Raw genomic sequence first — 23,570 nt, 5'->3', positions numbered from 1 at the left:
GAGCCACCTCACTCTCTCTCTCTCTCTCTCTCCCTCCCTCCTTCACCCCCCCCCAGTATTTCCCCCATTGACCTACTACTGGGGGAGAGCCTCAGTTTGCCTCCCCAATACCATCTATACCATCTTCCTTCTGCCTGGTTCATGAACACTGCATTCTCCCTAGGAGCTAACATTTCTTCAGTTCTCATTATGTGCTGAGTACTGTCTAGCCCCACTGGCAGCAGAGTGAGGGGTTTTTCCAGAATCCTTAGTTATAGAGACCCAAAAGTAATTCTGTATTATTCTAGGGACTACCCTTATGGAGACTGATACACAAAACCAGAATTTCAGCAGAGGACGGTGTTCTAACAAGGCCTACCTCTTGGGTTGTGAAATCCAGGCTACTTTTTACATAGGGCATCGTGGTCATATATACACATTACTGCAATCAAAATAATTAAAGAGTACTTTCATCTTTTCCTGAATCTCTCAAGGAACATAAACACACCCAATAGCACTTCTTTAAAAGTGTTGTTCTTTTCCCCTCTTATTGTCACACATCTTGTGGCCCTTCAGAAATGTTTCCTCTACAAACCTACAAACCTCCTTTTCCTAATTCCATGCCCCAGGTGTTCTTGGCATCTGCCCTGTCCAGGCAGTTTTTGTTTTTGTTCCCCTCCCCTTCTCCTTCCACCTCTCCAATCCACCTACCCTATCACTAAAGCCTGCGAACATGGTTGACAATAAAAGCCTAGAGTGATAAATACAAAACTTGTGTTCTAGTGAAGGAACACAGACAATAAATACATAAGCAGTAAACCAGAATTACCAGACAGAATATGTTTTCTGATGGACATGGTGCCACAAAGGAAACAGAAGATGGTGAAACAAGAGAGCTGGGAGTGGGGGGGAAAGGCCACTGCAGATTAGAAGCAGGAAAGACATTTCTGAGGAAGGGACTTGAAAGCTGACATCTACGTGACAGGAGAAGGCTAGTCTTGCAAACATCTGGGAGAAAAGTTTCCTAGGAAGAAGGAACAGCTAGTGTAATGTCCTTAAAGTAGAAATAAGCTTAGCATGATTATACTAATATAGCAGAAGAGGAGAGAGATGCCTGAAACGATTTGGTAGAACTGCCTTCTTCTTTTGTTAGTCTTCCAAAGAGAACCTGGCTTAATATGATTTAAAAAAAGGTGTTCAGACCTTTAAGTGAACAATTAGGACAGTCTATAATATAAGATATATTACTGGGTTTTTCCAGTTGAATGCTCTGCATGAAATGATAGGCTGGGAGCAGTGGCTCACACCTGTAATCTCAGCACTTTGGGAGACGAGGTGGGTGGATCACTTGAGATCAGGAGTTCAAGACCAGCCTGACCTACATGGTGAAACCCCGCCTCTACTAAAAATACAAAAAAATTAACCAAGTGTGGTGGTGCACGCCTGTAGTCCCAGCTACTATGGAGGCTGAGGCAAGAGAATCACTTGAATCTGGGAGGCAAAGGTTGCAGTGAGCCAAGATCATGCCATTGCACTCCAGCCTGGGCAACAAGAGCAAAACTCCTTCAGAAAGAAAGAAAGAGAGAAAGAGAGAGAGAGAGAAGAGAGGAAGGAAGGGAGGGAGGGAAAGAGAGAGAAAGGAAGAGAGAGAGAGAGAGAAAGAAAGAAAGAAAAGAAAGAAGAAAGAAAGAAGAAAGAAAGAAAGAAAGAAAGAAAGAAAGAAAGAAAGAAAGAAAAAGAAAGAAAGAAAGAAAGAGAGAGAGAAGAGAAAAGAGGAAAAAGAAAAGAAAGGAAAGGAAAAGAAAAAAGAAAAAGAAAGAAAGGGAGAAAGGAAGGGAGGGAGAAAGGAAGGGAGGGAGAGAAGGGAATGCTGGTAATGCTGTGTTCTTGGCTAAATTGTGTGCCCCAAAAATTTACATGTTGAAGTTCTAGCCCCCAGTAACCTCAGAATGTATTTATAGATTTATAGATAGGGCCTTTAAAGGGGCAATTAAGGTAAAATGAGGTCATATGGGTAGGCCCTAATCCAATATGGCTGGTGTACTGGAGATTAGGACACAGACACACACAGAGGAAAGATCATGTAAGAACATAGCAAGATGGCCATCTGCACACCAGGGCCACAGAAGAAACCAACCCTGCTGATGCCTTGATCTTGAACTTGCAGCTTCCAGAATTGTGAGAACATGAAGTTCTGTTGTTTAAGCCACCCAGTATGTGCTATTTTGTTATGGCAGTCCTACCAGACTAATAAGTGATGTTTAATGGAATCATTCGGATCATTTAAAAATCTCTGATGGTCACTTTTCCCCTTGACAGCCAGCCTATTCATCAGGGAAAAAGAAACGGTTTAATGCATACAATTTGTTTTCTACTACAGTGTACTTATGTGGTGGTGGGAAAAATGATTGAGTACCAAACATAACAAGCACAACTGGATTAGTTATCTATTATCACATAATAAATTCTCTCAAAACTTGCTGGTCTAAAACAGTAATACATGATTATTTCAGTTACTGTGGCTTAGCTGAGTGGTTCTGGCTCAGAGTCTCTCAGGAAGTTACACTCATAGTGTTGGTTCATTCATCCCAAGGCTTGACAGACTTAACGAGGGCTGGAGGGTCCTCTTCCAGGATGGTGCTTTCGCTTGGCTGTTGGCAGGAGGCCTCAGTTCCTCACCACATGGACCTCCTCCCAGGGCTGCATGAGTGTTCTCATGACATGGCAGAAGCTGGCTGGCTTCCACCAGAGCAGGTAATTCAAGAGAGCAAGACAGAGTGTCTTGTATGACAGTTTTTGAAGCTGGGAGGTCCAAGGTCAAGGGGACGCATCTGGTGAGAGCCTCCTGGCTGGTAGGGACTCTCTGTGGTGTCATGAGGCAGCAAAGGACACCACATGGTTAGAAGGCTGAGCATGCACCGCTTCCCTCTTTCACCTCCTCCTGTCAATGCCCAGAAGCCTGAAGGCTGAGGTGGAGCCCCCAAAGGAGGGGCTGGAGTAGACCTTACTACTCTTTACCAATGTTCTCTGCCGCACCCTACAGGGGGACTAAACTAGCCACCCCACTGAACTCAGGTGCCACCATGTAACTTGTTAGGGCCAATGATGTGTAACATGTGTCACTTCCAGGCAAAAGTTTTACAGTCAAATTCTGCTTCCTCATGTTCTCTTTCCCCTCTGCCAGGTCACCAGCAATGTTCCAGAAAGTGACTGCTCTGTTGGACTGGGTCCTGATGTAAAGAAGGGAATGAAGTGGAACAAAGCCCTTAGCCAACCCACCATGGAAGTAATGGGAACAAGAAATAAGCCTTTGTTGTTTTAACCACTGTGTTCGGGGGTTATTTGTTATTGTGACATAACTTTGCCCAACCTAATAATACAGAGTCCTTGAGCAATACCCTAAGCTGATTTTAATTCTAAATAAAAGCATTTACCCCACTGGCCCCTCAGAACTCTCACCCTCCAGCCACAATTATCTCTGAGAGGGAATATCACATGTCACCCATCAAGAAGTCCTGTTATGAGGTAGTTACCGCACCGCCCCCGCCCCCCGACTCCACCAATTCCCCTACCCCCCAGCCCCCTTGCCCTCTCTCTCACAGACTCCCTCTACCTTCTCTCTGAGGGATGCTGCCCTCCTGGGGCAACATCTGCAGCAACATCACTTCCCACCAGGCCCTGCACACCGGTGGCTGTTCAGGATTCTGGGACACAGTTAGGAAGAATACAGCACCTTTCTCTCTCTTTTTGTGTTGTCTCTATTAGAAAGAGTATGAGGCCAGTCATGGTGGCTCACGCCTATAATCCCAGCAGTTTGGGAGGCAGAGGCGGGCAGATCACTTGAAGTCATGAGTTCGAGACCAGCCTGGCCAACACGGCGAAACTCTGTCTCTACTAAAAATACAAAAGTCAGCCGGGCATGGTGGTGCACACCTGTAGTCCCAGGTATTCTACTCAGGAGGCTGAGGCAGGAGCATTGCTTAAACCTGGGAGGCAGAAGTTGCAGTGAGCTGAGATTGTGCCACTGTGCTACGGCCTGAATGACAGAGTGAGACTCCATCTCAAAAAAAAAGAAGAAGAATATGAAAATGGTGCTGCTTGTGTCTTTCAGGAATTTTAGATTAATCAGCTCTTTTGTTTGTTACTTTTGGCTTTCTGGTCTCCTTGTTCCTCCCTGGGACTGGGCCAGGAGGCGGAGCTGAGAGCTAGGTAGGGAGCCCTACTCAGAACTGCTCCCCCATCACAAGCGTGTCTGTGCCTGGCTCATTGGGCCGGACCATCTCTTCCTTTGATGAGTTCTTCCTTAAGAGGCTCTTTTGTCCCTCCTACAAATAGTATTCTAGCAAGCCTGCTCCACTAGAAGAGTCACCCATTGGTGAAGACAACTCAGGCATCAGTTATACCTCACAGATCTTCATACAGGGAGCTTACTGAACCACAAGGACCCCAGCTGCTGTGCTCTGAAATCCTTCATGACTTCAAGGCCATGGCCAAGCTCATGCTTCCTATGGGCTCGCTACCAGCCAACAACTCCATGCAACAGAAATACTAAGGTAGGTCTGTTGCTGGGAGATGTGGAGCTCCCCTAACAAACAACTTTGGCTCAAAGGCACCCAAACAACTGTGCTAAACATTTTCACCCTCCCTTCCTCCTTTCCTTCCCTTCTTCACACAGGATCAGACTTGCTTTGTGGTCTGATGATTCTCCCAGCTTTATTCAGAGCCTTCTGTTTTCCCTCACACAGGTGTTTCCTCCTGATAAGTCATTATACTTTTAGTGCTTACTTCGCATCTGCTTCTCAAAGCACCTTAAACTAACATGCCCTGCCACAGTACTAAATATTTAGTGACAAAAGTGGAACATCTATCAGTTGACAGAAGCATCACAATATCATTAATTTGAAATTCCCCAACGAATAAAAAATTAACCAGTAATCATTGTTCTAGAAAAACAGACACCATAAATAAGATTCATTGCAACTGAATGCAGACCTTTAGTAATAGAACAAGTGCAGATTAAAACAATCACAAGAAACCTAGTCCCCTCTCAAATTGGCAAAGATGAAAAAAAATCGTGATTCAGCGTTTGCACATCTTCAGGGAAATAAGCCCCTCATACATTGCTGTTGGAAGTGTAAACTGACACAACTTTTCTAGAAGGTAACTCATCAACACCCATCAGCCTCTTATAAAGATGTACAACTTAACTTCTAGAAATTATCTTAGGAAAATAATTAAAGGTATATGCAAATATTAATCATAAGATTGGGTAGCTTAAAATGTAGCCATGTTTATGTCATTTGTGAACTATCTGTTCATGTTCTTTGACCATTTTTTATTGTTCCCTTTCTAAATTGTAGCATTTTATAATATTCCCTCTCCCAACACCCCTTATCAAATTAATTTTCATGTTCTTCCTTTGAATAGAGCCAACCATTTGACCACAGTGGCCTGGTTAGTACCTTTAAGTGAAGAAAGCCAACTGAGTGGAGACAGTGACAAAGTAGAGACCTCTACACCTAAAGGGCACAACCTCTCTGCAGGCCTGACTGACTGTGGCCATGCAAAAATGTGACTCAGTGTAACTAGAATCTATGCATGCAAATTTTAGATGAAATTGAAGATTTTTAGGTGCTGAAAACTAATTTTTTAAAAAACAATGTTAAACTATACTCCTAAATAAAACACATTTGTGGGCTATCGATTTAAGCCTAAAGTTCAATACAGTCATTTTTGTAAGTGATCAAATAAAGTGCATTAGCAAGGCAAATGGGCTGCTTGGATCTTCTGTTGCAAGAAGCATAACTGACTGAGGACCCCAGCAGCTGCACTTCTGGAGCCATCCCCAAGTTCCTAGTGGGGCCACACTTCCCTTAGGCTGCCCCTAGCTGATGACTGAGCACAGTGAGGGTATTAATGAAGGTCCACTTCTTGTAAACAGGACTCCTTTAACAGGCGATTTTGGCTCAAGGACTCTCCATCAGGTTGAACAGAACTTTCCTAGAACTGAAACTCTTCCTACCCAATCTTGCTTCCTTCCTCCTCTCTCTCAGATATGACAGGCCTGTGTCATACTCTAAAGTCTCTCCCACCTTCTCCTGCTCCTTCCCACTATCCCTCACAGTCATGTCCTAAAATCAATCATTGCACATCTAACTCCATCTTGGTATCTGCTTCTCAGAGAACCAACTAACTCATCAGGCAATAGATAACATCACTTGTCTAAGGTCACAAAACTAATTGTTAACTAGACTAAATTAAAACCCTTACTTGCCAGAATTCCTGTTTTAGTCAGCAATAACTAATATTTCATTCTAACTAACTGGAAAAATAGTAGTGCTGTTAACAAAAATAAGAGAATCAGGAAAAGAAATAGGTGGGGATTGGGTAAGAAAAAATCATGAATTCCAGGAGGTGATATAATTATAATTTTGTTTTTTTATATGTCACAATGGTCTAGACATAAGAAATACTACATGGTGCTGATTGTGTAATATACTTTGAAACTGAAAAAAAGCATTTATATAAATAATTGAATACCATTTCTGCATGTCAAAAAAGGAAACTATCTTTCTTTTTCTGGCTATTGATTTTAAAGGTATCAACAGATACAGAAATTACATTTGACAAAATTTAATACCCATTCCTGATTAAAAAAAAAAAACAGAAAAACCTCAACAAACTAGAAATAGAAAGGAACTTCCTCATCCTGATAAAGAACATCTATGAAAAACCTACAGCTTTTTATGATAAAAGACTGAATGCCAGCTGTGTGCAATGGCTCACGCCTGTAATTTCAACACTTTAGGAGGCCAAGGTGGGAGGATCACTTCAGCCCAGGAGTTTGAGGCCAGCCTGGGCAACACAGTGAAACCCACATGTAATTATCTGGGTGTGGTGGTACACATCTGTAGTCCCATCTACTCAAGAGGCTGAGACGGGAGGATCACTTGAGCCCAGGAGTTCGAGGCTGCAGTGAGCCCTGATCATGCCACTTCACTGCAGCCTGGGCAACACAGTGAGACCCCGCTCCCTATCCCCACACACACACACACAAAAACAACAAATAAGACTGAATGCCTTCCCTGCTGAGGTCAGTAATAAGAAAAAAATGTCCACTCTCACTATTTCTATTCAATACTGTACTGGAGGTTCTGGCCAGTACAATATGACAAGAAAAACAGATGGCACACAGTTTGGAAAAGAATATGTATAATTTATTTTATTTACAGATAAAATGTTTACTTATGTAAAATATCCTATGATATCTACCAAAAACATAAAAGAATTAATAAATGAGTTTATCAAGGTGGCAAAGTTCCAGAACAATACACAAATCAAATACAAATCAATTGTATTTCTATATGCTAACCATGGACAGTCAGAAATTGACATTCAAAAAATAGTAACATTTACAATAACACCAAAAGGTATAAAATTCTTAGCCATATATCTGACAAAAGCTGTGAAAGACCAGTACACTGAAAACTGTGAACATTATTGAGAAAAAGTAAAGATCTAAATAAATAGAGAGCTATAATATGTTCATGGATCAAAAAACTAAATATTGTTAAGATGTCAATTCTCCGTAAGTAGATCCATAGGTTCCATGCAATTCCAATCAAAATCTCACTAGACTTTTTTTAGAAATTGGCAAACTGATTCTAAAATTCATATGAAAGTACAAAGAAACTAGAATAGCCAACAACATTGAAAGAGATGAACAATTTGGAGGACTAATTCCAGCTAATTTTAAGACTTATTATAAAGCTATAGTAATCAAGACAATGTAGCACTGGTGTTAACATCAGCAAATAGATCAATGGGACAGAAGAGAGACTTCATAAACAGACCTTCACATATATGAACAATCGATTTTATTATAAAAGTGCAAAGGTAATTTGATGAAGAAACAATCACTTTTCAACAATTAGTTCTGGAACAATTCGATATCCATATACAAAAAACCATAAACCTAGATCTATACTTCACATTATATTTTAAAAATTAACTCAAAATGAATCAGTGACTTAAATGCAAACCTTAAAACTATAAAACTTCTAAAAGGAAACCTAGGATAAAACTTTTGTAACTCTGAGTTAGGCAAAAAATTTTAAGTTATAACACAAAAGCACAATTTATGAAAAAAGCCAAATTGCTAAACATGTAAACCCTGCTCTTTGAAAGACATTGTTGAGAGAATGAAAAGACAAGTCACAAACTGAGATAAAATACTTGCAAATCATATATTTGATAAAAGACTTGTAGCCAGAAAATATGCCAACAGATAATTATAATACTTAAACTTCTAATAGTTATTGAAATTTTTTAGGGATGGGCACCATGCTAAATGTTTTACATGTTCTTGGTATTTAATCCCCACAACTCTATAAGTTAAGAAATGTTTACCACACTTTACGAAAGAGAAAACTAAGTCTCAGAAAAGTTGGCCTGGATTATCTCATTTAGTCCATCAGAAAAACTCAGAATAGGCTAGGTTTTGCAATAACTGAAACCCACAAAACTCACTCTGGCATCACACACACACAGAAGTTTGTTTCCCTTTTACACAGAGTCAGCTGTGGATTCAAGTGACTCTCCAGAGCCACTGCCTGTCCTTCACAAGACAGAGATTCAAAGATCCAGGCATCATCTGGAACATAAAACCTCAAAAGACATGGCAGTTAGGGAAGAGAGTTGGAGATTTTCACACCTGCAATTAAATGCTCTGGCTGCAAAATTATACATGTTGCTTTCACCCATGATGCATTGGCTGGAATTGGTCACGTGGACCCACCTAACTACACGGAGATAAATACTCATCTGTGTGCTCTGAAAGAAAAGAAAGCTGAATGTGGGTGAACATCAGGCATCCCTATATAAACAGGTAATATTTAAGTTGTGTTTTATGTCACAATTTAGAAAAATTGAAAGAAATTGCTTTCTTCCCCAACTAAAATGTTCTTCCTAGAAATATACAATGTTCTTTATAATTTCTTCCTGATGCTTTTTTCAGCATCTAAGAGTAGCATTTGCCAGCAAAGATCCAAGTTTCCAGGGTTTTAGAATATCCTACTCATCTTCTTAACTGATGGGGCCTGAAGACATTGGTAAAAATTTGTCACATTAAACATGAAAGGGCAATGTTGGCTTTTGTTGCCATTGCTTTTGGTGTTTTAGACACGAAGGCCTTGCCCATTGACAAATGGGATCTAATTAAACTAAAGAGCTTCTGCACAGCAAAAGAAACTACCATCAGAGCGAACAGGCAACCTACAGAATGGGAGAAAAATTTTGCAATCTACTCATCTGACAAAGGGCTAATATCCAGAATCTACAAAGAACTCAAACAAATTAACAAGAATAAAACAAACAATCCCATCAAAAAGTGGGTGATGGATATGAACATACCCTTCTCAAAAGAAGACATTTATGCAGCCAACAGACACAGGAAAAAAGGCTCATCATCACTGGCCATCAGAGAAATGCAAATCAAAACCACAATGAGATACCATCTCACACCAGTTAGAATGGCCATCATTAAAAAGTCAGGAAACAACAGGTTCTGGAGAGGATGTGGAGAAATGGGAACACCTTTACACTGTTGTTGGGACTGTAAACTGGTTCAACCATTGTGGAAGACAGTGTGGCGATTCCTCAGGGATCTAGAACTAGAAATACCATTTGACCCAGCCATCCCATTACTGGATATATACCCAAAGGATTATAAATCATGTTGCTATAAAGACACATGCACATGTATGTTTATTGCAGCACTATTCACAATAGCAAAGACCTGGAACCAACCCAAATGTCCAACAATGATAGACTGGATTAAGAAAATGTGGCACATATACACCATGGAATACTATGCAGCCATAAAAAATGATGAGTTCATGTCCTTTGTAGGGACATGGATGAAGCTGAAAACCATCATTCTCAGCAAACTATCACAAGGACAAAAAAGTAAACATCACATGTTCTCACTCATAGATGGGAACTGAACAATGAGAACACCTGGACACAGGAAGGGGGACATCACACACTGGGGCCTGTTGTGGGGTAGGGGGAGGGGGGAGGGATAGCATTAGGAGATATACCTAATGTTAAATGATGAGTTAATGGGTGCAGCACACCAACATGGCACATGTATACATATGTAACAAACCTGCACATTGTACACATGTACCCTAGAACTTGATTATTAAAGTATAATAATAAAAAAATTAAAAAAAAAACAAAAACATGAAAGGGCAAAGAGAGAACAGTGACTGCCACTGTTAATGTATTTGGCTCTTGCAAAAATGTAACATAGCTGTATTAGTCCATTTTCACACTGCTATAAAGAACTGAGACTGGGTTATTTAAAAAGAAAATGAGGTTTAATTGACTCACAGTTCCACATGACTGGGGAAGCCTCAGGAAACTTACAGTCATGGTGGAAGATGAAGGAGAAAGAAAGCACATCTTACATGGTGGCAGGAGAGAGAGCGTTCCACATGACTGGGGAAGCCTCAGGAAACTTACAGTCATGGTGGAAGATGAAGGAGAAAGCACATCTTACATGGTGGCAGGAGAGAAAGTGTGGCAGAGCAAGACTCTGATTCAAAAAAAAAAAAACAAAAAACCACCACCACAACAACAAAAATCCAAAACACCATTGTTTAATAAATAAATTTCTTGGGACACAATATTTTCTTTTTTTTTGAGAAGGAGTCTCCCTCTGTTGCCCAGGCTGGAGTGCAATGGCGTGATCTCCGCTCACTGCAACCTCCGCGTCTTGGGTTCAAGTGATTCTCCTGCTTCAGCCTCCTGAGTACCTGGGATTATAGGCGCGTGCCACCACACCTGGCTAATTTTTGTATTTTTAGTAGAGACAGGTTTCACCATTTTGGCCAAGCTGGTCTCGAACTCCTGATCTCGTGATCTGCCCCCCTCAGCCTCCCAAAGTGCTGGGATTACAGGCGTGAGCCACCGTGCCTGGCCGGGATGCAATATTTTTAATTTTTGTGTTTGTTTGAGACAGGGTCTCATTCTGTTGCCCAGGCTGGAGTGCAGTGGTGCAATCATAGCTCACTGCAACATCCAACTCCACTCAAGCAGTCCTCTGGCCATGGCCTCCCAAAGTGCTGAGATTATAGGTGTGAGCCACTATACCTGGCCTATATTTTACAATTTGAATATAGACTTTCCAGAAATATTTCACTATGAAAGAGCATGACTATTAAGGGCCCACAATTGCTCCAGAGTGGAAATGCAATTCAGATTCTTAAGCCATAAATATTAGGGTAAGTCTTTCATCTGGTATGCTTATACTGACATTCACAAGAAAAAGCAGAAATACAGTATTTGGGTTATAATTTTGTCTAAGGTGGCTGCACAGCTGAAGACTAGCAATGTAGACCAATGTCCTCATCACTAACCTGGGAAAATGACAAGCCTCTGTACCTCCATCTTCTAATCCAGAAAACAGAGAGCACCACAAGCACTCCAACCACCTTACAGGTTCTACACAGAAGAATCATACACTGGTCGGTCAAGTTTATCTATGATTCCCCAGCCCCCAGGAGTTGTCCCAAACACAAAGTTTTTATTTGTTTGAAAGCTTTGCTAATGAGGCCAGGTACAGTGGCTCACACCTGTAATCCCAGCATTTTGGGAGGCCGAGCCGAGCGGATCACTTGAGGTCAGAAGTTGGAGACCAGCCTGGCCAAGACAGCAAAACTCTGTCTGCTAAAAATACAAAAAATTAGCCTGTCATGGGGTGCATGCCTGTAATCCCAGCTACTTGGGAGGCTGAGGCATGAGAATCACTTGAACCTGGGAGGCAGAAGCTACAGTGAGACGAGATCGCGCCACTCACTGCACTCCAGCCTGGGAAACAGTAAGACTCTGTCCCCACCACCACCCCCCAAAAAAAAGAAGAAGAAGAAAATAAAATAAAATAAGCTTTACTAATGAAGGAGAATAGCGAAAGTTAAAACAGAAGGAAGTTATAAATAATAATAATAAATAATAAAAATAATAAAATAATAAAAAATAATAAAAATAATAAAAACATCATACTTCTTATTTCCCTATCTTACCCAGAAGAATAAAATATTTAATTACTAATTTAACACCCAGACTGAGATATGTGGCTCTGAAAGACTGCAGGCACGTGCAAAGTCTCATTTGTTAATGAAACAGCATCTAGCAAGGGTGCCACCATGGAATTAAAGGTCCAGGGATGCTTACCTTCTGGCTGGTGTCTGAGCTGCAGAAAAGAATCTCTGCATCTCCAAAAAGAAAAAAAAAGGAGTTATAAAAATAAAGTCACCATTACAAGAGGGCTGAACAAATATCCTAGTCGGGTACCTGCCCCTGGCTCCGAATGAAAGAATGCAATATATATCCCAGCAGTAGAAACAACTCCACAGTGCTGGCTTGGGCCCTCTCTCCCATTGCAAGTGATTATGACTACCCTCCACTTCACGGCTGCCCCAGTCCCACCCACCACACTCACACTCACACTCATACTCACACTTTCTATTCCAAAAGACCTGAGCAGGGCAGTCATTAAACCAAGCAACATTCAGAAATAGCTTCAAAATCAAGTTTAATATCTTTTTCCTTGGATCCCCCTGGCATGGCTACATAAAATACCTTATACGGATATGGAGGTGCCTGGAGAGAGCAGAACTTTCATATTTGAGTGATGATAGGTGCAGTATTAAATTAAAAAAAAACAACAATCTTGATGGTTCAGCTAATACAGTCACAGCAGTAAGCCCATATCACACCAGAGGGGACTAAGATTACTAAGAGAGAAGTAAAATGCCTCAGGATTAAGCAAAGCTCTAGTTGTTTTGTTCTGCTAGGAAAATCTCAATGGAGCTGCATGTTTTAACTTCAAAAATTACTCAACAAAAACAAGTAAGGATGAAGGGAGAGAGAGTGGGGAGAGAGGGAGAGAGACAGAATTTGATCACAAAAAGAGTTGGAAAAATAGTTGAAGATAGTTGCACAGAATTAGAGGCACAGGACCCATTTTTCTACCTACTAATGAAGTGCTGTTATTACCCATATATATTCAGCAATGCCAGAGAATTTGCCAATATTTTGGATAATCACAAAAGGGTGTCCCATCTTTCTCACTCCCTATCACGGTGGAAATTAGAAAGTTTATGTGGTGTTCTAAATCATCACTTAATTTGTAATCAAGGTATGTTTACAATATAAAGTTTATTCATAAGCAGTATAAATGGAGTTTGATTCTCACAAAGAAAATGGCAATTAATCATTAAGTCTCTTTTGCTTACATAGGTGAGAACTAAAAGTGATTTTTGCATTTTGCATGCTAGCTTCACACCTCACTTTGTTGTTTTCCTGTTCTCATTTTGTAAGCCCCGATTCCAATTGCTTTTTCTTTTTTTTTTCCACACTTTTTTACAAGAAGTAGAGAGAGGATATCACTGCGGTGCCCAGGCTGGTCTTGGACTCCTGAGCTCAAGCAATCCATCCACCTCAGCCTCCCAAAGTGCTAGGATTACAGGCATGAGCCACCAAGCCTGGCCTCTAATTGCTTTTTCTAATATTATATATTGTATTTAATTTTGTTCACCACATTTAAAATAATTTTTAAAGGCTTAAACCATATGCCTTATATTTAGCTGTGGCTTAAAACATATTGCTAAATCTCTTTTGGCTAACGTTTGTTACATTCCAGAATCATACAATGAGTGTCCATTTGTGATATCACAGATAAAATCAACTGCCAGGGGAAGTTAAACTATAATAGTGGTTCTCAAAGTGTGGGCCCTGAACTAGCAGCTCAGCCTCACTTGAAGATTTATTACAAATGCAAATTCTCAGGTCCCACCCCAGACCTACTGCTTCAGTTTTTTATCTCTGCATAACAGGTTACCATGAAACACACACATGCATTATCTCACAGTTTCCATGGATCAGGAGTCAGGACAAAGTTACTGGATCCTCTACTTGTGATGACCTCAGGCTGAAATCAAGGTAGGGCTGCAATCTCCCCAGAGGCTTCAGGTTCCATATTCCCTGGTCATGGGAAAAACTTAGCTCCTTGTGGTTATAGGACTGAGGTCCTCACTGTCTTGCTGGCTGGCAGCCAGGGCCTATTCTCAGCTCCTAGCAGCCACCTGCCACTCCCTGTCACGTGGTCTTCTTCATAATCTGGCCATTTGCTCCTTCAAGGCCAGTAGGAGGATTTTCCTGCTCTGAATCTCTCCACTCTGCTAAGATGGAGCCATAAAGTAATGTAACGTAACTTAACGTAATGCTGATGCTCTTATCACCTTTGTCATATAACCTAATCAAGAAAATGACGTCCCATCCCATTCTCAGGCCCTGCCCACCCTCAGGAGAGGAGACCACACTGGGTGTGTACACCAGGGGGTAGGAATTATGGCGGCCATCTCAGAACTCTACCTGCCACACCTACTGAATTCGAGTGACCAATCAGAGATCCCAGATGATTTCCCCGTTCCTCCCAACCCTTCAGCAGAGACTGAGAAACTGAGGGAGACCGAATCATTTAAAGATTCGGTCAAATGAACGCTTACTTAGTGCTTCCAAAGAAACTTCTCTCCCCAAAAATATTCAGCCACCTTGAGTTTATGGGTACATCCTGCTCTGTGTGGGAATTCAGCCGTCCCACCCTGACAGCTGAAAGACGAGATCAATCAAGGGGTTAATTATACAGATCATTTTCCTGACTCCCACAGGCATAAAGGTTATAGATGGCTGCATATTTATGCAGCCGCTGTTAAAAATTCAACCGCAGCATTTATTTCAATGAACTCCTTTGACTACATGTTCAACAGATGCACTGAGGGACTACATAAAACATTATCTCTATTAGTTCAAATTTTCTGACTCCTTAAAAGCTTCTGGTAACTGAAGGAAAAATGCATCTGTAATATGTCCCTTGCCATTACAAATACATTCATTAAAATACAAACAGCTTGACAATACTAAGTGAGCATTAAGCACGTGCGTGCATGTGCGAGCCTGCTCTCGCTCACACACACATGCACACACACATAAAGACAACAGCTTGAATGTGGCAATTTTTAAATAGCACATTATGTTTAAGACTTTACAGTTATTAACAGAACCAGAAAATATATCTATCAAACTATCAAAGTGCCATTTTAAATTGTAGTGATCCCTTTAACGTCTTCGATGTTTTCTAAGAACGCTTTAATCCCACATGCATGGTGCCACCTGTGCCGTCCCCTGAGAACAGTAACTGCTTCCACTCTACAGGACTCTGTGTGGACAGAAGTGAGGCATGAGTTCCTAGGGGTCCTTGGGATGCCCCTGCCCAATTTCCAGCCCTAGATCTCCTCCCAGATAGTGGGAGTCTATAGAACAATATTAATTCATATGGGTTGGTGCCACTCGAAATCTTTCCCAAATTCTACTCTGGGAGAAGTGCCCACAAAGATCAAGGCCCTTGTCAGAGAGGTTACTGACACAGAAGGAAGTTGCCTTTGAAAGGAGAATAAAAGACATTCCTTTCAACACTGTCTGCAGCAGCTTTGCCAAGACACTACACAAAGTCCAGATCACCTCACCTCTTCCGGAGTGCCTATGCTACCACACCCTGGCTATTTAACCCAATAGACTTGGAGAGGGCAGCTGATCACAACCACTTCAGGATGACATACTCAGAGCGCTTTTCTGGCCCTGCCGCCCTAGTGCGATGCTGTCACTTTGTAACCATCAAATAGTAAGTTGCCTCAAAGGGAACCATTGTGCAAAAGTGTGAAAGGACTGGCTGCTAAAATAATAACCTGGCAGACACGACCACCATGAGGGAAACGGCTTTGCCTACGGTGCATTCACCATGTGGTATGTGTACTTCTACTCACTGGAACTGAGCTGGTGTTGTCCAGTCATTCTGCTCCTCATAATAAACAAAGAGTGCCAGAGGCTCTCCAGACCCAAAGAGAAGAGCTTGCAAGCTCAGTTCCAATGCGTAGAAGTACACATACCACATGGTGAATGCAAAGTCCCCTGTCCATTAGAAAGGCTGGATCTGAGGACAGGAAGTAAGGGGCTGTCAATATAGGCAAGTGATCCCCCTTTCCCAGTGCTGACTAAGGTGGGGGCAACACCTGCCTTGCATTACATTCATTTTGCTGCTGAGAAACTGATACCCAAACGGTTTACACCACAGCACATCAGCAGCGACATCAAGACTCACGTTTGGTCTCCTAATACCATGTTCATTTTTCCATGTGATTTTCCCATCTTAAACCTATTTATACTTCAGTCTAGATGAGCCCATGTTTATAGAATCCTTTTGAGGGCTTGAATAAATGAAAACCTAGAAATGTGGAGTATGTTTTCCCGTAGAATCACTGGCTATCTGTGGGAAGAAGAGATATTCTTTAACACTTTTTTTTTTCTCAGACAGGGTCTCGCTTTGTCACTTAGGCCACAGTGCAGTGACATGGTCATAGCTCGCTGCAGCCTCAAACTCCTGGACTCAAGAGATTCTCCTGCCTCAACCTCCTGAGTAGCTAGGACCACAGGTGTGTGCCACCATGTCCAGATAATTTTTGTATATTTTTTCTTTTGAAATACAGAGTCTCACTATGTTCATTACTCCTGGCCTCAAATTCTCCCACCTCAGCCTCCCAAAGCGCTGAGATTACAGGCATGAGCCATTACACCCAGCCTCATCACCACATTTCCAACCTTTGGATCAACTCTTGAAAAACTAATAATACCCCTTCTTTGATCTTACTGTTCTTACAGGCTGAATGAATTCCATTTAGCAGTAAAATGTCTTAAACAATGGTTTCACATGAGAATGTTGAAATAAATGAAACAAACACAGAAGGCTCAGGAGGAGAAAGCCTCTCCCGGTTGGCCAAGGAATGACCTGATCTCCAGGTTACATGAAGCAAAATGCTTAGAACTAAGCCAGAGACATTGGGACACTTAGCCATTCCCACTGCCTTCTTCTCTCCCTTGTCTCATGGAGGTCCTTGAAATAACAAGGGAATGGAGTGGGGACAGAAGGGATAAATTGCTTCATTCTAAGCCCACAATGCAATTCCTGGTGCTACTGTACTTGGAATACTGCACTCAGGAGTTTCCATGATCAGCCTCCCTAAGACAGCAGAAAAATTCCATAAACAGGGAATGGCAGCAACATCTCGCTCTATGTGGATGCCTGGGTCAGACTGGGTTAGACTGGCTGGTGGATTGCTGACATAGGTGAATTACTTGGCCCAAACCTTGTATCACAAATGGCCCTTAGTGATGTGTATTGCAAGAGATTTATGTAAGTTGAGCAAGATACTTAGCTATTGGTCTGCTTTTTTAGTAGACTTGACTTTCAGAAAAGAAAGAGCTGATGGTAGAAATTTCAGGCATTTTTTTAAACATCTTTTCTTTCTCAATCTACCCCCAAAAGTCGCTTTCCATAGAGCCTCCCTCTCAATGTCCCAGTAACTGCCCAAGGAAGCAGCCTCCCCTGTGCCTGACTCCTTGCAGGAACTGTTGCCATTCTTTAATTTGGCAGCTTCTGTTTCCCAGGCTCCCGGGGTTTTACGTTTACTTGCAGTGAGGCTTTTTACTTCACTTCCTGCTCATTCTCTTGCTATCCCCTTAGAAACCCGGTGGAAGGATTTTATTTTTATTGTTAAATCTATGGTCTCCATTCTGAGATTTTATCCTCCTGGTAACAGCCAGAGAGAAAAACACTTATGAGCACATTGGAAATGTCTAGGAAGGGGGAAGTGCATTAAATAATAAACCCCGAACTGGTGGGAAGGATTTTGCACTGTCTACTCCCGAGGCAAGGAATTTCGGGAGATGTTTCTCGTTTGGCTACCTTTGTCCAATCTCCATTTCTGGATACTACAAAGGTAAGAGCAAGACTAAACACATTCCAAAAGGCAATTTCATGTGATATTTGTTTTCACTTTTCTTTAGAAAAACCATGGAGTCTTTTGTTCACTTGAGACCTCAGTAAGGTTACTGTGTCAGTCATACCTTTAGGGAGTTCAACTTTCCAGGAAGGGAAACTAGACAATGTGACAGGCGCAATCCTAGCATCTGTTCGTAACAGGGCATAGGAAGGCAAATGCTTGTCCTTCCTTCCTGTAACACAGCCATTAAGCCAGGAGCATCGCCCTTCCCCGGCCCTCAGGTAAGAGGACCCAATGCTGTAGCCGTTTCCAAGTTCGGTCCTTTAGCGCCACCTGGTGCTAACTACTCTATCACACTTTTATCCAGTAACTACCTTTGTAAATTTCCTTTCAAAAAGTTCTGGCAGGGCGCGGTGGCTCACGCTTGTAATCCCAGCACTTTGTGAGGGTTCAGGAGTTCGAGACCAGCTTGACCAACATGGTGAAACCCTGTCTCGACTAAAAATAAAAAAAATTAGCCGGGCGTGGTGGCGCGCGCCTGTAATCCCAGCTACTCAGGAGGCTGAGGCAGGAGAATCACTTGAACCCAGAAGGCAGAGGTTGCAGTGAGCCGAGATCATGCCACTGCACCCCAGCCTGGGTGACAGAGCAAGACTTTGTCTCAAAAAAAACAAAAAAAGTCCTCACGACACAAATGTTTGATTTTAACACAGTGCCAATTTCACACACGTAGGCAAAGTCCAGATTAAAGGACAATTTTAGCATTGCGTTCATTTAGTGAATCACAGGGCCTTGGCACACAGCAAACATGAGAGCAATCTTAGTTATTTCTATTGTCATGGCTGTTGTTACCAAAAGAATTCAAAAGAGGGGAATTTAGGAAAATTTATAGTGTTTAAGATATAGTAGCTTTTTCAAAATATCAATGAAGTGCCCTTTATGAGGCAAAAGTAATATTTCCTTGAAAATCTAATAAATATAGTGTTGCTTATTAAAGAGATTCTACCTTGAGTAATGAAACTGCTTGAAGAAAGGCAAGATTTCTCAACTTGAACTTTATCCATAACTCAGGGTTACACAATATGCCAAGTTCGTTTCTTTTTATATTTTAAAATATTCCTGCCAGACATGGTGGCTCACGCCTGTAATCCCAGCACTTTGGGAGGCCAAGGCAGGCGGATCACGAGGTCAGGAGTTCGAGACCAGCCTGGCCAACATGGTGAAACCCCGTCTCTACTAAAAATACAAAAATTAGCCGGGCGTGGTGGGGCGCGCCTGTAATCCCAACTACTCTGGAGGCTGAAGCAGGAGAATCACTTGCACCCGGAGACAGAGGTTGCAGTGAGCCAAGATTGCGCCACTGCACTCCAGCCTGGGTGACAGAGCAAGACTCTGTCTCAAAAAAAAAAAAAAAAAAAAGAATATTCCTATAAGACAGTCAATGCCCATCCTTCCCTGAGAAAACACAATAAATAACTTTTTATTGTTTCATAATTATCTAGGTGCCTTGAAGTTATCATTCTGAAAATAGAAGTATATAGTCTGAAGGGCTGCAGCTATTCGAGATGTATTTGTTTTATCATTATACTTGTTCCTAAAATTAAATAAAGTGAAATGTTTCTAAATTAAAGCCAAACTATGCTACACAGGAATGGACTTTGTAAGTGAATCCATATTTGTAAATTCTCACACATAATCAGTCCCAAGAACTCCAGGCCTGAGAGAAATTACTGAAGGCTCTGATCTGAGCTAATCACTGTGAAAACAGGAAAAACTCGAAAAATAGGTTCTTGAGTGGTGTGTAGTTCCAAATGGAGCAGGAAAACTAAGAGGGGATTGGTTAAACAAATATGATTATAATCAAAATAACTATTTAAGCACTTACTATTTGCCCAGCATTGTCCTCAATGTTTCACATGCATCACTTCGTTTAATCTTCACAACTTCATGAGGCTGTTACAATGCCTGATCCTTGCTGCAAATCAGCTCATACACGATTAGTAAACAAGGGAGTGATGTTTATAACACATCTTGTAGTGCATATTTGATTCTTCCCAGTACATTAATGTTTTAAAATGATCTCATGGCCGGGCGCAGTGTCTCATGCCTGTAATCCCAGCATTTTGGGAGGTTGAGGCGGGTGGATCACCTGAGGTCAGGAGTTCAAGACCAGCCTGGCCAACACAGTGAAACCCCGTCTCTACCTAAAAAAAAAAAAAAAAAAAATTAGCCAGGTGTGCTGGTGGACGCCTGCAATCCCAGCCACTCGAGAGGTTGAGGCAGGAGAATCGCTGGAACCCAGGAGGCGGAGGTTGTAGTGAGCCGAGATTGCGCCACTGCACTCCAGCCTGGGCAACAAGAGCAAAACTCCATCTCAGAAAAAAAAAAGAAAAAAAAAAAAGATCTCACAAGTTTTCTCACAATGAAAGAAGAAGAGGCATGATAATAAATGAAGACTTAAAAAAATTAAAAGTGCATCAAAGTACTTTTTCTTAGTGCAAGTGAAGGCTGGTTTAAAGACTTCAAGAACCACTAGGTCATGGCCAGGCATGGTGGCTCATGCCTGTAATCCCAGCATTTTGGGAGGCTGAGGCGGGCAGATCACTTGAGCCTAGGAGTTTGAGACCAGCCTGGCCAACATGGCAAGACCCTGTCTCTACTAAAAATACAAAAATTAGCTTGGGATGGTGGTGCACGCCTGTGGTCTTAGCTCTTTGGGAGGCTGAGGTGGGAGGATGGCTTCAGCCCAGCAAATCGAGGCTTCAGTGAACTCTGATGATGTCACTCCAGCCCTGGTGACAGTGAAACCCTGTTTCAAAAAAAAAAGAAGGAAGGGAAGGGAGGGAAGGGAAGGGATGGGGAGGAAGAAAGAAAAGAAAAGAAAAGAGAAAGGGGGGGAAGGAGGGAGGAAGGGAGGGAGGGAGGAAGGAAAAAAGAACCACTGAGTTTTCTGTTATGTATATCCATTTGGCAAAGCTACAAGTGTTGATGAAAAAGCTGTGAAAAAGTTACCTTCCTTATTAAAGTGGTAGATTAGTGATGATTAGAAGCATGCCCTCCAGCACCTTCAACTGAGGCACAAGCCCAGTGGTGAAGGCTGCAAAGGGTTGATTGCCTGAGATTCCAGCTGCCAATTCCTGCATAGAACCGTGCAAGTACTTTCATTAGGATTGTTGCTGTTTCTGTGAGTACTCTGATTACACAGTTCCACAGGTTTCGTGTGGTTTTCCCAGCACTATTTTTCCCATTGGTTCTGTTATTTTTAGTGCATGATGTTGCAGAACACATTTTTTTATTATACTTTAAGTTGTAGGGTACATGTGCACAACATGCAGGTTTGTTACATAGGTATACATGTGCCATGTTAGTTTGCTGCACCCATTAACTTGTCATTTACATTGGGTATTTCTCCTAATGCTATCTCTCCCCCAGCCCCCCACCACATGACAGGCCCTGGTGTGTGATGTTCCCCTCCCTTGTGTCCAAGTGTTCTCATTGTTCAATTCCCACCTATGAGTGAGAACATGCGGTGTTTGGTTTTCTGTCCTTGTGATAGTTTGCTCAGAATGATGGTTTCCAGCTTCATCCGTGTCCCTGCAAAAGACATGAACTCATCCTTTTTTATGGCTGCATAGTATTCCATAGTGTATATGTGCCACATTTTCTTAATCCAGTCTATCATTGATGGGCATTTGGGTTGGTTCCAAGTCTTTGCTATTGAGAACAGTGCCGCAATAAACATATGTGTGCATGTGTCTTTATAGTAGCATGATTTATAATCCTTTGGGTATATACCCAGTAATGGGATCACTGGGTCAAATGGTATTTCTAGTTCTAGATCCTCGAGGAATCGCCACACTGTCTTCCACAACAGTTGAACTAATTTACACTCCCACCGACAGTGTAAAAGCGTTCCTATTTCTCCACATGCTCTCCAGCATCTGTTGTTTCCTGACTTTTTAATGATCGCCATTCTAACTGGTGTGAGATGGGATCTCATTGTGGTTTTGATTTGAATTTCTCTAGTGACCCATGATGATGAACATTTTTTCATGTGTCTGTTGGCTGCGTAAATGTCTTCTTTTGAGTAGTGTCTGTTCATATCCTTTGCCCACTTTTTGATGGGGTTGTTTTTTTCTTGAAAATTTGTTTAAGGCAGAACACATTTTTTTCAGGGATGAATACATGGTATATGATGTTATATGTAACAGAAATGTATATCATCATCCCCATTTTACAGCTAAGAAAACAGGCACCAAGAATTAAGTGATCTTTCCAATGCCACACAGCAATTAAATAATGAAACCATAATTTTAATCCACTTTGCCTTCAGATTCTGCCTTCTGATGGACTAATATGATATTTTAAATGAATATTAACATACCTGGAAGTTTTTAAATGTGTCCACAAATGCTTTGACTCTCCTCTCTTCAAAAGGTAGATCTGCTTCCTAACATTGGCCTTAGCCATGATTTCCTGGATATGACCCGAAAAGCACAAGCAAGAAATGGAAAAATAGAACAAGTGGACTACATCAAATTTAAAAGCTTCTGCACAGCAAAGGAAACAATCAACAGAGTGAAAAGGCAACACACAGAATAAGAGAAAATATTAGCAAACCATGTTTTTGATGAAGTGTTAATATCTGAAATATATATATATATATATAGGACTCCTTCAGCTCAAGAACAAAAAACAAATAACTCAATTTAAAAATGGGCAAAGGACTTCTATAGACACTCCCCCCCAAAGAACACATATACATATAAGTGGCCAACAGGTATGTGAAAAGATGCTCAACATCACGAATCATCAGAAAAATGCAAATCTAAACCACAATGAGATATTACTTTATACCTATTGGTATGGTTTGGCTGTGTCCCCACCTAAATCTCATTCTGAATTGTAATCTCCATAATCCCCAAGTGTTGAGGGAAGGACCAGGTAGGAGGTGATTGGATCATGGGGATGGTTTCCTCCATGCTGTTCTCATGATACTGAGTGAGTTGTCACAAGATCTGATGGTTTTATGAGGCAGTTTCCTCTGCTCTTGCTAGTACTCTCTTTCCTGCTACATGTAAAGAAGGTCTCTGCTTCCCCTTCGCCTTCCATCATGATTGTAAGTTTCCTGAGGCCTCCCGGCCATGCAGAATTATGAGTCAATTAAACCTCTTTCCTTTATAAATTACCCAGTCTCTAACAGTTCTTCATAGCAGTGTGAAAATGAACTAATATACCTATTAAGATAGCCATTATTTAAAGAAAGAAAAAGAAAAAGGAAACAGCAAGTGTTGGTGAGGATGTGGAGAAATTGGAACCCTTGTACATCATGGGCAGAATATAAAATGACACAGCTCCTATAAAAAACAGTATGCAGGGTCCTAAAAAAATTGAAAATGGAACTACCATATGATCCAGCGATCCCACTTCTGGGTATTCAGCCAAGAGAACTGAAAACAGGATCTTGAAGAGATATTTGCACTTCCATGCTCATTGCAGCACTATTCACCGTAGCCAAGAGGTAGAAACAACCCAGATGTCCATTGACAGATGAATGGGTAAACCAAATGTGGTATACACATTCAACAGAATACTATTCAGCCCTTAAAAAGAAGGAAATCCTGCCATTTTTGACAACATGGACGAACCTTGAGGACATGATACTAAGTGAAATAAGCCAGTCAGAGAAGG

The 23,570-nt window shown here is 41.5% G+C and overlaps 1 long non-coding RNA gene across 2 annotated transcripts in view; it reads right to left on the bottom strand.

Annotated features, from left to right (window-relative positions):
* Window positions 1-23,570, bottom strand: part of LOC131384440 (uncharacterized) — a 153,639-nt gene that overhangs the window by 89,786 nt on the left and 40,283 nt on the right. Inside the window, exon 1 of one of the 2 annotated variants that reach the window (XR_009215284.1) lies at window positions 19,765-20,041. The exons of the other annotated variant lie outside the window; for it this stretch is intronic. This is a non-coding gene — a long non-coding RNA (uncharacterized LOC131384440). Of the gene's footprint in view, window positions 1-19,764; window positions 20,042-23,570 lie in introns of those variants that run through there. 2 annotated transcript variants of the gene reach the window in all.

Source organism: Hylobates moloch, unplaced genomic scaffold, assembly GCF_009828535.3.
Source record: "Hylobates moloch isolate HMO894 unplaced genomic scaffold, HMol_V3 SCAFFOLD_1, whole genome shotgun sequence".
NCBI classification, from domain to species: domain Eukaryota; kingdom Metazoa; phylum Chordata; class Mammalia; order Primates; family Hylobatidae; genus Hylobates; species Hylobates moloch.
The sequence above is the reverse complement of the archived record's forward strand: the minus strand, read 5'-3'. Positions and strand labels throughout refer to the sequence as shown.